The 15,000-nt window shown below is 38.3% G+C and overlaps 1 protein-coding gene across 13 annotated transcripts in view; it reads right to left on the bottom strand.

The window, feature by feature from the left end:
* Positions 1-14,679, bottom strand: part of LOC135212644 (NGFI-A-binding protein homolog) — a 560,269-nt gene extending 545,590 nt beyond the window's left edge. For 7 of the 13 annotated variants that reach the window (XM_064246250.1, XM_064246249.1, XM_064246242.1 and 4 more), the window contains exon 1: positions 12,965-14,678. The gene's annotated coding sequence lies outside the window, so the exon portion shown is untranslated. Of the gene's footprint in view, positions 1-12,964 lie in introns of all 13 variants that reach the window. The other 6 variants (XM_064246246.1, XM_064246245.1, XM_064246240.1 and 3 more) reach the window with 1 other exon arrangement.
* Between the last annotated feature and the right edge of the window lie 321 nt (positions 14,680-15,000).

Consider the following 15,000-nt stretch of genomic DNA (forward strand, 5'->3'; position numbering starts at 1 on the left):
TATTATATATATACATATTATTACATAATATATTTATATAGTATATATATATTACATTCACCACACAACACACACACCACACCACAAAATTAAACAATATAATATATATATATTTTAAATACATATATATATAGTTATCATAGTAGATATAATATAATATAATATATTAATTCCTAATAAACGCCATATTCTTTGAAAGCTTGAATTTCAAGTCAGTTGCCCCTGTGGGCTTGTTCTAGATGAATAAGGGTCATCTTCTGAATAACATATATATGTATGTATATGCACGCACACACACACATCTGAGCTGATTAACAGCTCTCCTAGCGCTGGCCCGAAGGATTAGATATTTTTACGTGGCTAGGAACCAATTGGTTACCTAGCAACGGGACCTACAGCTTATTGTGGGATCCGAACCCCATTATATCGAGAAATTCATTTCTATTGCCAGAAATAAATTCCTCTGATTGCATGTTGGCAGAGCGGGGAATCGAACTCCGGACTAAATATATATCTAATGACTCTTAGCTCCCCAAAGCTACAAAACTCGCAACGGAAAAAATAATCATTTCTGTAGAGGTCGTCCCAAGACACAATGTTAACTAGCTCAAGTCATGAAGGTGACAATCCGTAGTAATATAATAAAAAATAAAGCATCGGCTCTGCGCTTCCGAAAAAATCGGAAAAAGGTGGGTCAATCAAAATTACAAAGTATTTTTATCCGTAAATCACCAACCGCCAAAACTGATATTATGATTTACTAAGGGGGAGGAGGTATACGGACACGGATGTGCGCCACTTGCATTATCTGGAGTCTTCTCTCTCTCCCATTACCAATGAAACCTGTCCGCGTCACCTCCGTCTTCACACGGACGCCTACGAAAATAATGGCGTATACGTTCGCAGGACATCCCAAGTGTAGTTTGATTTATAGACTGATTTGTGTATGCCAAACACTGGGGCAACTAAGGCCATTCAGCGCTGAAACGGAAAAGGACAGTGAAAAGGGTTGAAAGGTGTAACAGGAGGAAATCCTCGCAGTTGCACTGTGAATCACAAGTTCCTAGAAGGTGGACGGTAAGATGGAGGAAGGAGAATATGAATGGAGGTATAGCAAAACGAATGAAATGGGGTTGCGGCTCATGGCCGAAGGGACGCTGCAAAGAACCTTAAGTAATGCCTACATTGCACAACATGAGGCGCACTGAGGGGCCCGCCCCTAACCCCCACCCAACCCTACGGGGCCCAATTGTGGAGCCAGAGGATCGGGAACGTCTAATTTCGGCTACGTTCTTAACGGTAAGAGGATTTTTGGGTGAAAAAAAGAAAAAGGTAGATTCGACGCCGTGCGTCAGACTTCGGTCGAGGTGAGGGCGGGTGCCCCGAGGAGAAGCAGCCCAGAACGGGCGATAAATTCATCTTATGAGGCGTCGGTAGGACAGTGTAGAGGGATCACTCAGGTTCCTGTTGCTCTCCGACATCGCAATGCTCTTGATGCTTTTTCTTGCCGCGCTCCTCCGTGTTTTCAACGACTGGGATAAAATTTAACTGGAATATTGGCATTTATATCTGCTCCCAGGAATAAATATCTAGCGATTACACGTTAGCGTCGGCTTTCGGGGAGTTTATTCCTCCCTAAATGATGTTTACGCAGATAATTTCCAAGCTCTATCGTTGTTAACAAAGAATCCTAACTAAAACAACAATGATAATAGTCAACAATGATTATTATAGTTATAATATGACCTTGATTTTATTTCTTTTGATATCATTCTTTATTTTGATTGCACATAACGTACTAAATACAGCAATCAAGATTACATGATCATCTTTGCTCTAACACATTTGGTTCCTGGAGAGAGAAAGAGAAAAAAAAAGACCTTGCTGAACCCAGTTCAAAGGTAGGTCTCCAAAATCGAATGACGGGCATTTTACTACAATGATATTTAAAAATCGCGTTCTCGGTAATCCGCACTTACAAAATCTTTAAGCTAAAATGGTGCAGTGATGTAAAATAACAATTATTAGTGCTTTAAAACGCAAGGTAGCAAATGCAGCCCTGGTCAGCATGCCAATTTCCTCATCAAGGATGAAATCTTAATTTAAAATGATGTGTGATACTCTCTCACCTGGATTTTGCCGTACATATTGAAAAACAGGTGAAAATTTAAGCAACAAGAACTACTTCAACTATCAAAGCAAAAACTGAATCATTTCAATAAGGCTTTCATAAAGTACCAATGGAAGGTAGCGATGACATTGCATTCAGGGTAATTACTATGACCAAAGGTAATCAAATTAAATTTACAAATCATTAAGCATTTCTTCTTGATCACGCGTAAGTCTTGATCTTGCAAATCGATGGTAATTATTCTTATACGTGTCTCATAACTAGATGTTGATTATAATAACGTAAATAGCCATTATTGTTGAAAATCTGTTGCCTATGTAAAAAAAAAGGATAAAATAAAGACTTTTACCGTAAGATATAATTAAACAATTATAAGCTTCCAGATTCCCAAAGGCAAAGTGAAACCCAAGAGTGCCTTGTTAGTCAAACAGCGCAATTACTCTGAAATTCACTTCCAAAACTTACAGTTAAAGCTAAAAAAATAAAGTTCCTTTCCTATTTCTTTTGTCTATAAGTATGAGATCAACAAACTTTCCTTGCACAGGCAATAATGACATTATGCCCAAGATTGGGCATAATACAATGTTCCATACCATAATATGTACAGTTTATTCCAAGTAAAATATTCAATGGCATGTATGCATAGTAAAAGCATCAATAAAGCCGGGAATACATAACCACAGAATACTGTGATTGCAAACTGTACCCTGCAGATATATAAAAGACTCATTCTATACCCTGCTGGCAAGAATATGCCTTTAAGTACCACAGTCCTTCCAAGAATGAGTTTATTTCATGTAAACAATCTAGAAAAGACACTGCTTGAGGAAATTAAAAACATATTTCTAGATGCAGGAACTTTATTTTAGCTCGAAAGCCGATTATCCTTATGACCACCTTTACAAAATCTAAGTCCACTTACAGCATGACAAACGCACTCTCTATATAAAACCGGTAATATCACTTTATCGAAAAAAGTGGTAACCTTTTTTAGCCACTTAGTCAGCTGTGTCTTCAGAAAAGGTGTAAGGAATTAAGACCACGTTTTTCAATAACTGATACCACGTTGTTGTGTAAGCAGGGTCCGGTAGTAACCAACCCCGACAATAAAAATAACAAAGCCTTGACTATGGACGAGGAGTTAGTCAACAAGGATGATAAAAGACAATTCTGACCACCGGTACAGAAAAAATTATCCCCGAGGCGAAAAATCTGATATATATAAAAAAAAGGTATACTTCGATCTAACAACACTGATCAGTGCTTTTGTTTAAAACCAGTTCTAGAGTCCCTTTTTTTTTTCTTTTTGCTCATAGCAAAAACAAGCCAACAGCCATCATCCAGCCTAGGCGAAGGACAGTTACCGAAACCTGATTCCTGTACATATGTGTAGTAAAAACCATTGCCCAAGAAGCAACACATTTAGAAGAGTGAAAAACGACTGAATGCCAATGAAATTCTAAAGCTTATGAAAACGTTTATGCAATTTATTTATATATATATATATTATAATATATATATATATATATATATATATATATATATATATATATATAAAAATATAGATATACATATATATATATCTACATAAATGCTTAAAAAGCGACGAATATTTTAATTGACAATAAAAAAACGAATGGTCCAATCCAAGATTTTAAACAATACGATAGGCGCTCAGAGGCCACGAATCACTGCAACATAGAATTAAAAAAAAAAAAAATTGGCTTTCGAAGCAGGACTAATTCCTTTTCGTTAACCAACACTCCCGGAAATCAAGAGGCTAACAATACAACCTGGACCCCACAACCAACCATTAATGTTTTCCTTGCCTTTACTACGCGACGGGTCATTTCTCCGAGCAGAATACTCTCGAAACGATTGTATTCGGGTTGCATTGCTGACGAGCAAGAACCCTTAAAATACTGCCCCAAGGTCTGGACAATTCCTCTACCATTTCGCTGGATAAAAGTCTACGAAACTTAGCACAGGTGCGTCGAAAAATATAATGCAGCATTTCGAGCAGTTTGCAATCATATTTCTGTGAATTTAGTGAAATTTAAAACAAAAAAGTGATAGGTACAAAGGTCAACGAGAAAGGAAATACAACTCCTGTAGCCACTACGGCTAAATACAAATCTATTCACATGGGTTTAATTCCCGTTCCACAAAGCGTAAATGAACCGCCAAACTACAAATAGACGAATTTACTGTATATATAAAATCGTGCACTGGGAGGGGAGAAAAATGTGAAAAAGATATTTAAATGCAACCATTCTCAAAAGTGAAATATCGAATTTTCGTTGATATGGTGAGAGATACTGTTAAGAATGCCGATCTTAAGATGCGAATATTTCAAAATAAAGGCGATAGAGTTTTCTTAATGTTTTATCTCGCCAAGGCGATAACATTACTGCACTGAGAGGTCATAATACCCATCAATGGAACTGGACTGTATATGTAAGGACCTGAAACCCTATGACCCTTCCTTGCCGACCCCAGATACAATTTGACAGATAAGACGGAATCGCCCCGAGATACCTCAAGACAAATCCAGTTTTTTCCCCACCCCTCAGTCCATTTCGCACATTTTTTGCAAAGCAGCTGATGCTTTCATATCAAACGATGTTTTTCGAGGACTCGAGTTAAAATTCTACCGAATATGTGAGGCTCAGCGGTACAAAGACATTAACCGGTCATGAGCTGAATGCCTTCATTTCTTATACGATTTCTTTCTGCGCTAATCGATCACTGTTCCATCTGACATTGCCCAAGAGACACTATACCAAATGCTGCAGTAAGAATTAAAAGTATGGTAACTGACTTGACCGTTGTTATTGGGTTTAAAAGCTCATATGAAAATGCAAAGATAAAATGCACTGGAAATCGTTTCTCATTTGCTTTGCAAATAATGCTCTGAATAACTTTTCCATTCTTTTCATTTTTTTATCTATTATTTTTTTTTTTTACTCCCCAAGCAAATATCATTATAGCCTACCCAGGGTGTGCATCCCATTGCTTCTCAGTACAGGCAAAGTTCCGTCTTATAACATTTACAATTTCCTCTACATAATACAATAATCATATTCATGATAAAACCGGAATTTCAATTCCTCTGCCTATACTTGGAATTTACAAATTCAACGCAACATGAAGATATGCCATGAATTCTCTTCAGAATAAGGGAAAAGTAAGTTACTTAACTTCAAGCAGTTTCTCCCAGTTGCAAATACCGGTTGAAAAAGTAAAATCAGAATGTCATACATGAAGAAAACTGATGTGCCGTCAAACTATTCTGAGACACCAAGAGCCAAGACAAGGTATTCTTCTGGCGGCCCCGCGCTTTTTAAACGATATCCTCGCTGTTTCCAAATAGTACGTAGTATGCCAGTATGTACCGAACTGATATTTGGCGTTCCTTATGGATAATCCCCCATAGCAAGCTACGGAGGTTCGTTCCTCAAAGGGAAGGTTGATGTCATGAACATGATCTCTGGACCAACAATGACTACGGAGGTATAGCTTAGGAAATCTTCCTTTTTAGGTAATCAAGAAGTGCCAGTACTGAACATAATAATTGAGAGGAGAAATTATGTACTGAACATAATAATGGAGAGGAGAAATTATGTAGCTGAAGATAATAATGGAGAGGAGAAATTATGTACTGAACATAATAATGGAGAGAAGAAATTATGCATACTGAAGAAACACCCTTCATGGCAAGAAAAAAAGTATTCCCCATTTACAACTAAACACCTAAGAATCATGTCCATTTGACAATAACTTGGCCGGTGCCCAACTGATTTTCGGTATCCGAAGACCTAAGTGAAATGATATTCAATTGCTACGGCCGGTTTACGGACTTGCTCTGGAGGGCAAGATCACGTGCTGGCTGAGGGACAGACTTAGCACCAATAACAACTATAACAATGCAACGGTCAGTGATTGCCACTGCAACAATGCAACGGTCAGTGACTGTCAGTTTCCAACTTGCCTAAGGCTCCCATCCAAACCAATTCAAGTTAAGACAAGCCTGTCAGTCAGCAGGTCTGACTGAATCTTTATCTAACGAGACTGAAGATATGGCAGTCTGAGCAACATAAATCAAAATTAGAAGAAACCTTGAGGAACAAATAAGTGCAAAATTACTCATTTTCCGGAATAACTTTCCAGAAAAAACAAAAATGTGATCTCTACCAAAATACCGATAGTAAATGAGCAAAAAAAAAGAAGAAAAAAAAATCACTACCAGAAATTTCCGCTGCTTGTAGCGCACACTCCTTAAATGTTTCCTAGCTTTTTTTATTTTAATCCAGCTAATCAAGAGAGTTTTTATTTAGTACATGAAAGATTCTTGCAAGGTGTCACAAAGAGTACTATACATACTCACATATATATATATATATATATATATATATATATATATATATATATATATAGTTTTAATAATGACGAAAGATTCACCTACACAAATGAATTGCTTATGGAAGACAAGGTAGATTTGCGACCAAATTTTGAAAACAAACGACTATGGGCATATAACACATATAAAGCTACGTTGATAAGTTCTTTATCCGCATTAATATATATATATATATATATATATATATATATATATATATATACATACATACATACACATTATATATGTATATTATATATAATCATATATATATATATATATATATATATATATATATATATATATAAATATATGTATATGAACGGTGGGTAAAGAACTTATCAACGTAGCTTTATATGTGTTATATGCCCATAGTCGTTTGTTTTCAAAATTTCGTCGCAAATCTACCTTGTTTTCCATAAGCAATTCATTTGTGTGGGCGAATCTTTCGTCATTATTAAAACTAAAATTATATCTATATACACAGTATTTATGAATATCTAATGTGTATGTAATATATATATATATATATATATATATACTATGATATATTTTGATATGTATGTTTAGTAGTCTTTTTGACGACTTGCAAGTCACAAAAAAACAGAAAAGCTCAAAACAATTATGCATGTGCTAATATCATGAATTTTAAATAAATTAGGTATATCTGAGTGGATTGGAAATGAGCAGACAAAAAGACAGTTATATATAGTATATTTTATATATATATATATATATATATATATATATAAATACACTGTCTTTTTGTCTGCTTATTTCCATATCCACTCAGATATACCTAATTTATTTAAAATTCATGATATTAGCACATGGATAATTGTTTTGAGCTTTACTGTTTTTGTTGCGGCTTATTGACAAAAGTTCTTGAGTGACGCGCAAATATATATATATATATATAATATATATATATATATATATATATATATATATATATATATATCTACTATTATATATATATATATATTGCGCGTCTTTCCAAAATTTTCTTTTGTTAATAAGACGCAGGAAAACATTTCTATAGGAAGACTTTAGAACATAAATAATTATGCATTAGAGCTATTATTATGAATTTAAAATAAAATACAGAAAAAAAGTGGATGCAAAATTGGCAGACAAAGCAACAGCAAATCCAAACCCGATTATTTTTTTATACGAAAACTCACCCCCTAATTAAATCCTGCTCAGCGGAAAAATCTCGCTCAGCCTCATTAAATTTATCACAATTAAATTAAACTTCTTTAAGAAAGGTTTCTTCTTGTCTCGGTGAAGCTCGAACAGCATTAGTGGTATTCCCAAGATTTTTAAAAATGTCTTCATATAAGCAAAAGTCTCGCAAACCATACACTCAAAGCAAATGGAAAACTAAAACAAATCAAATATTGCCAACATTAGTAAATGAAAAATGTATAACCTTCCAATCTCCAACAATTCTCGAATTCTGCAACGCCTCAGTTGAAGGCGACGATTTGGAATCCTATAAGGAAAGAAGTATTTCAAGAATATGCGTTTCGTATCTATCTATATATATGTATGTATAGTGTATATATATATATATATGTGTGTATGTATGTATACACACACACACACACACACACACACATATATATATATATATATATTATATATATATATATATTATATATATATATATATATATATATATATCCCTTCAAGAGATGTTACCCTCCCTAGTCGCTGCTAGCCCCATGATCTCATTACACCTTAGTTGTTAGGCACAGTAGTGGAATATCTACTAGGTACCTGATTTGCTCCTTAGATAAACAGAAAAATTCGGTTTGCTTTGCTTTAGTATTGCTGCCCAATCGCATGGGACCTGAACTACGGACCTACCGCCAGTACAATTCAGAATGTATTTTTCTCTCTCTCTTCTTTACTTCTAAAACTACCTTTCCTTCTTAACTCACCATGGCGACTAGGTTTGTTCTATCCCGCTCAAGTCTGACTTACAAATGAGGCTCGAGTACCGTAACTTATCTTTCAACGAACTGCTACTTCACTTTGCAAAGGAAGGCTACATGATTTTGCAATGACAAACAAGTTTTTACATTTTAATTTTGGGTAGGGGAAAAATGCAAATTGCACGAGGAGAGAGAGAGAGAGAGAGAGAGAAGAGAGAGAGAGAGAGAGAGAGAGAGAGAGAGAGAGAGGAGAGAGAGAGAGAGGTTCCTCATTCTAAAGATCTACATTAGGTCCAGCAAATCATATATATTATAAGAACAAGAAGCCTTACAAAGATATTTTTAATTTTTTGTGATATTCGTTTTATTTCAAATATTTAATTTATTATTACTATATATATATATATTGATATATAATATTATATATATATATATCATATATATATATATATGCATGATGTATGATATATACACACACAGATATATATGTCTAAAAACAGAAAATTTCTTTGTCCACAGATGATACTGTGTATATGCAAGTGCGCGCATGCGCACGAGGGAATGTATTTTAAACCCCCCTCGGAGCGATCAAATGCAAAAATCGAAGCCGCATCCAGGTTTCCTAGCGTCCTTTCTCTCTCCTCTCCGTCTTCTCCTGTTTTCTCCAGCCGTTAAAAAATTGGGAAATAAGAATTAGAAATAAAAGCGCGGCAATGTCCCATCTTACGTAGGAACTTTTCCACGGGCGACAGAAATAAGATCCGGAGCGGGGAAGAAAAATCGAAAGAAAAATCCCTGTAAAAAAAATAAGAGGGGGGGGTGGGGTTCTCGACTTGCGAGATAATTCCACTAACACACTCCCATTCTATTTCCATAATAGGTTTTTGATCGAAAATGTTCAGGGGGTTTGATTTTTACCGAAGGAGGGGAGGGGAGAGGAGGGGTGGGAAAGGGAAGGTAGGTAGGTGTAAGGGAGGAGGTTAGCCCAGGGGTTGGGGGGGGGGGGGGACGGGGATTTGGGTGAGTGACGCCAAAATGTTTCATTTCTCTCACAGTCACTGATGTGAATTTTCCTTCGAAAAACCGTCATGGCTGAGTCAGTTTGACACAGTCGTAGACCTTGTGGGTGGTGGCGCAGGTCCTGGCAACATCAACAATAGACAAAACATTAATAATATTGGTAATCATAAGAGTAACAATTAGAGCAATAACAATAGCCACGATCACAACAATCATCATTTTTGTATTACTATTATTATTATCACCATTGTTTTAAGAAGTCACAAGAAATGCACGAGGAAAAATGAAGCTACCAAAACGCCTGGGAAAACACGCTTTTATGAAATAAAAACCGTCCATTTATCAAAAATCATCTGAAGGAAAAATAAACAAAACGAAAGTCAAACAAACCATTGAAAATAGGCACACTATAGAGGTATAACAGTACATAATGAAAATGTATGCAAACTAAGCTAATTGCATTTTATCACAAAGCGTTACTTGACTACAATCACGATCTCCCACATCTGATAATCTTCACCTTCCCCCCACCCCCTCTCCCGATAACAATCATTCTCCGACATTTCCCCCCTTCTCCCTCCCCCCACAAACCAATCACTTTACGGGAGGATAATCGATAACCACGTAAATAACCATGAAACTGAATGCCCTAACCTCAAAGCTTCATCAGGCTCCGCCCCCTCCCTCACTCTTCCAGCCAAACAAACCCTGGCGTTATCCCCCTCCCCCTCACCCCATCGGTGACCTGCGTCCTTATACCACCCCCCTCCCCCTCCCATCTCCCACTAGGTGGTGGGCAGTAGTGCCGAAAGCCATATGCAAATGAATGCGCTCGGATAGCGTCCAGTGTCAATCCCAAATACTAACACTCCTTCCCCCTATCCCTCCCTCGCCCCCCCCCCCCCCCGCAATTCCTAGTGGAAGGGACCTCCTTGGGACCACTGAGATAGGTGAAGGAGGCTATGTGGTGTGGAAGGGGGTGGGGGGGGGGGGGGAGAGCCAAAAGTGTTCAAGAGGATAACCGGTTAAGAAAGGAAAAATGTGAATTGCAAATAAAATAAAAAAATAAATAAAGAAATTAAAATCCAAATTCTATCTACAAGTACAGCTTGCAATCCTGCATCCGACTGATAATGACTTGGCAATTTTTCGGTTGCATTTTTTCAACGGTGCAACAAGGTGCTGGAAAAGGTTGGTGGGGTGGGTTGGGTGGGGTTTGGGTGGAGGAGACTGATTCGGTTGTCTGTCAGACCACGGCAGTCACTGGTTGTTATTATTGCCCAGATAAAAGCTTCCCCTGATACAACTACAATGATCTCGACAATGTCAGGTCTTACTGCAAATCGCGTGCACGCGCTTTTGTTGAGCGGCGCTCACAAATAGCGGCTAAAGTGCGCAAACATGCTTTGTACAGACAGCAGCTACCTTTGCATATATACACAAAAGTGCACAGTCATGCAAGTAGACATGTGCGTGCAAGGAAGAGATACACACTAAAATATAGCTGTTATTAAGCATTACGGCATATGAGAGTGACAACAAAATTCAACAAAAAGCCTTATTTAATATTACAGTCATTATATGTTAACTCGTGTGTTCACTAACAATCAGCGAAAATACCTTGTAAGAAATTCTGTGGTCAGCAAATCTTATGTGGAATCTAAAGAAACCTTGTACTAAACAAAAACATATATATATATATTATATATATATATATATATATATATATATATATATGTGTGTGTGTGTGTGTGAGTATGTGCGTGCGCTAGTCTGCGTTTGTGATTGCGTTAGCGCGCGCAGGTTAATTCGAGCAAAATGAACACACTTGTGTGCAATTGTGCGTGCGCATGCAGAGACAGAGAGAAAGAAAGGGCGCGCAAGAGCGCTCCAGAGAGTCCCAGGCACAATGGAAAAACAGTTGGCGTGCAGAATAAATTTAGTTTCACAAACTATCAAAATGATATAAAAAAAATTACAGTAATTATGCATTAAAGGGTTATAATACTACATAGAAAATACTCTACGGTCATAGATTTCAAGTGGTGGAGCTCATACACGACTGGCGTGTTTTGACATGTTCCAACCGCGGGAAAGAGAGACACACAGGAGCAAATTTCATTGACGAATGTGAAATTGGAAACAAGGAAACTGATGTTTTCCACATTCTACTTTGGCTATGTTTAGTTTGGCTTTTGCGGTGGGATAAAGATGCGCGCAAATAAATTACAGACTTCATTCACGATATCTATCAAACATCAAACACTGCTTCTAGCAGCCGTTTCTAAGGAAGGAATTAGAGAATGGTTTTATGGACACCAATATTTGATTTTTAATGTCAACGGCTTCCCAGGACTTATCATAATTGGCAGAATATATAAAGGCATAATTAACATCTGAGTTTATGCAAATAAGGCATTCATTTTAAAATTGGCATTGCATACATTTATCAATAAACTTAGCTTCTGTAACATATATGACATCAATTTCTGTTTCCAATATTCCTTTACAAATTTATAATTACAGTCTTCAGTACCCTAGAAGCACGTAATTCGTTGTCATTTAATTTTACCATCCCTGAAGGACTTCCAATCATTTGCCATGCTGTCCAATGCATGATATTGCAACTTTATAAGATTTCAAGAATGCATTTCCTCTGCATTGCCGATTATAGTTTTAAACTATAAATGTATTATTTGAATGGCTTAGGATGGTGTGGCTTAAACACTCTTATTAAACCAATATCTTGCACTGTCATCTTTCCGTATTGTGTCACAGCATAGTAAACGAGAAAGAGAGAGAGAGAGAGATGAGGCGGATGGTGATAGATGGAGCAGATGAAGAGAGAGAGAGAGAGAGAGAGAGAGAGAGAGAGAGAGAGAGAAAATTATTTTTTTAGTGTTACCTCGAAAAATTCACCTTAGATATAGAAAAAAATGCCCCCTACAAGCTCTGTAAAAAGGATGACCATAATTCGTCTAGACAAAAATCCTTAATTATGACACTGGGTAAAAACTTACCCTTGAAGATACAAACACGAGACGGGAAAAAAAAACAAGCTCGTCTAACAAGTAAAATAAAATCAGGCTTTGTTCGAATTTAGATTTGATATCTTGAAGACATTCGCCAAAACTAGAAGCACAACAACAAGCAAGAAAAACTGTTTAAACAGGACAATTAACGCTGACCAAAAATCACTTTCAACTAGTCTGCTTCACTTACTCTTCGGCAACTTAGCATGCCAGGAAAACTAGTTTCTTACCTTGGCCAGGACAAGCTTGCTGCAAGCACATTTCACATTCACGCCTTGCCTAACCTAGTAACAGTGTCGTAATCTTACAAAGAACGAGCTCCTAATGTTTAAGATTCTCTGTTATTATCAACAGAAGGATCGGGTTGGAAAATAACAGAGCACCTGGTAAGGAACAATTAATATTATTTAACCTGGACAAACCCACCAACCTCTGAACTAACCTGACGGACAACTGGGTAGCTGGCGATTGACAGACATGCCCACCTCGACGTTGAGAAAACCGACATCATCGTGAATTGACTTATCATCGTTTTCACCATTATCGTCGTCACAACAAATCATGAACAGTGATCATCACCCGTGAACAGTTGTCTACATCAGCCTCATCATCATTCATGGCATTACGAGCGCGTATCCTGTGAGGCGTTGGGCTACGACAGCAGAGGAATCGGTAGGAATCATGTCGCATAGAACTTCTCTTTTAAGGAACACTTAGTGACAGGAATCACATGCAAGTTCTTGGTTGATTTCTTAGAATTCTTTTGAGAGAACGCAATACAAAACGAGGAACGGTTTTGAAAGACACGGTTTCCTTTATCTTTTAGTCTTACGAGACTTTTAGACTACCACGTTTATATTTTCTAATTGAGAGTCAAGTCTAATGTACGGAATTTATGAAATCCTTGGAACTGAGAGTCAGCTTACCTAATTATTCCAAATGATACGATTATTTCCCTTCACTCTTAACACTCGTGTGGAACGTTAACTCTGATAAAGTTCCAATCATAAATGGAATTCGATTCGCTTCCCAGCTATGAACAACCGTCTTCAGAGTTTGTTTGTTTGCAAGCACAAGCAGTTTATAAATTCAGTTCGTTATTTCCTTCGAGAATGATCCCAAGAGAGAAATTCAAACACTTGCGAGCGAAATCCATCGTCTGATAAGGCAATATTCATCGTCAATTCATGTATTTTCCCAAGTTCCTGTCTCTTCCATTCAATGTTTTCTTTCTCCAAAAGAAACGGCTTTCGCAAATGCAACCTCGTTAGAAAAACACTACTAAGACACTGCTTAGAGCGCCTCTCGTCAATACTAGCATCTCGTCGGCGCAACAGAAGAACTCAGACTAAGTCGGGTCGGAGGAGAAGGACCCGTGGAAAGATTCCTCTTGCTCGACCAGAGAAAACTTTCACAGACACCATCACTCCTCGACCATCCCGCTGCATTTCGGGACGGTCGCCGTCGCGGAACGGGTCATCATATATCTAAGCTTGTGTAAGACGGGGTTTTGGGGAACCACAGGACCAGGAGGGACAAGGAGGCCGAAATCGAGAGAGAAAAAAATAGGGCAGAAAAAAGTTGCGTTTCAAGAAGACGTCACTCGGTCACAAAAAAAGAGAGGTCAGCAGAGGCACAACAGACACAGGCACTGGGCCTGAATGAGAAAGGTGTGCGGAAGAAGGAGCGGAACGGCCTAGTGATTATGTCTCAGCAGGAGCTTGGAAGAGGAGAAGCAGCAGCAGCAGCAGGAGCAGCTGGGGGGGAGGGGGTGGAGAGGAGGTGGAGTAGGAGGAGGAGGAGGATGAAGGGGAACGGATGGCGATGGTTGTGCAGTCGGCGGCACTACTTAGACGGGAGCCAGGGACACCACGGTGCCACGACTGTATTCTTTCAGCCCTACTTCAAGAGTGCCTGAGATCTGCTTGCGTGTTGATCGTGATCCCGAGCAGCCTTTACCGTCTGCTTGGAGTCGCTGGCTGGGAGATCCGGAGGGGAAAGGAGAGAAAGAGTGACAAGCTGCTGCACGCGCGTGTGTGGCCGTGTGGTATGGCCTCACTCATATGCAACTCTCATGTGCACCTGCGGTCACCTCCTGCACACACCGCGGACTGACGCTCATGTTTGCTGCGCCGCTCGCCCAGACCCACTGTAAAGACTGACGAAAAAACTCGGCGAGTGGGACGAACCCATAAAAAACGCACGTACAAAAAACGCGCGCGGACTTGCGTTGCGCGGATGGTGCTGCCATCTAGCGGACACCGGGAATACTACGGCGTTGCCAGACGCGCGCTCGACGAAAGAAGAATCTCTCTCTCTCTCTCTCTCTCTCTCTCTCTCTCTCTCTCTCTCTCTCTCTCAACATAAAATTCTTTGGAATTTTTCCCAGGGGAGCGAGGTGCTGTCATTACAGATGAAACACAAATAGCAAAACAAAAATTCCGTTGCCATATGACAATACAAAGCTTGCTGTAAAAG

The sequence above is a fragment of the Macrobrachium nipponense genome, chromosome 41 (assembly GCF_015104395.2).
Source record: "Macrobrachium nipponense isolate FS-2020 chromosome 41, ASM1510439v2, whole genome shotgun sequence".
Classification (NCBI taxonomy): Eukaryota; Metazoa; Arthropoda; class Malacostraca; order Decapoda; family Palaemonidae; genus Macrobrachium; species Macrobrachium nipponense.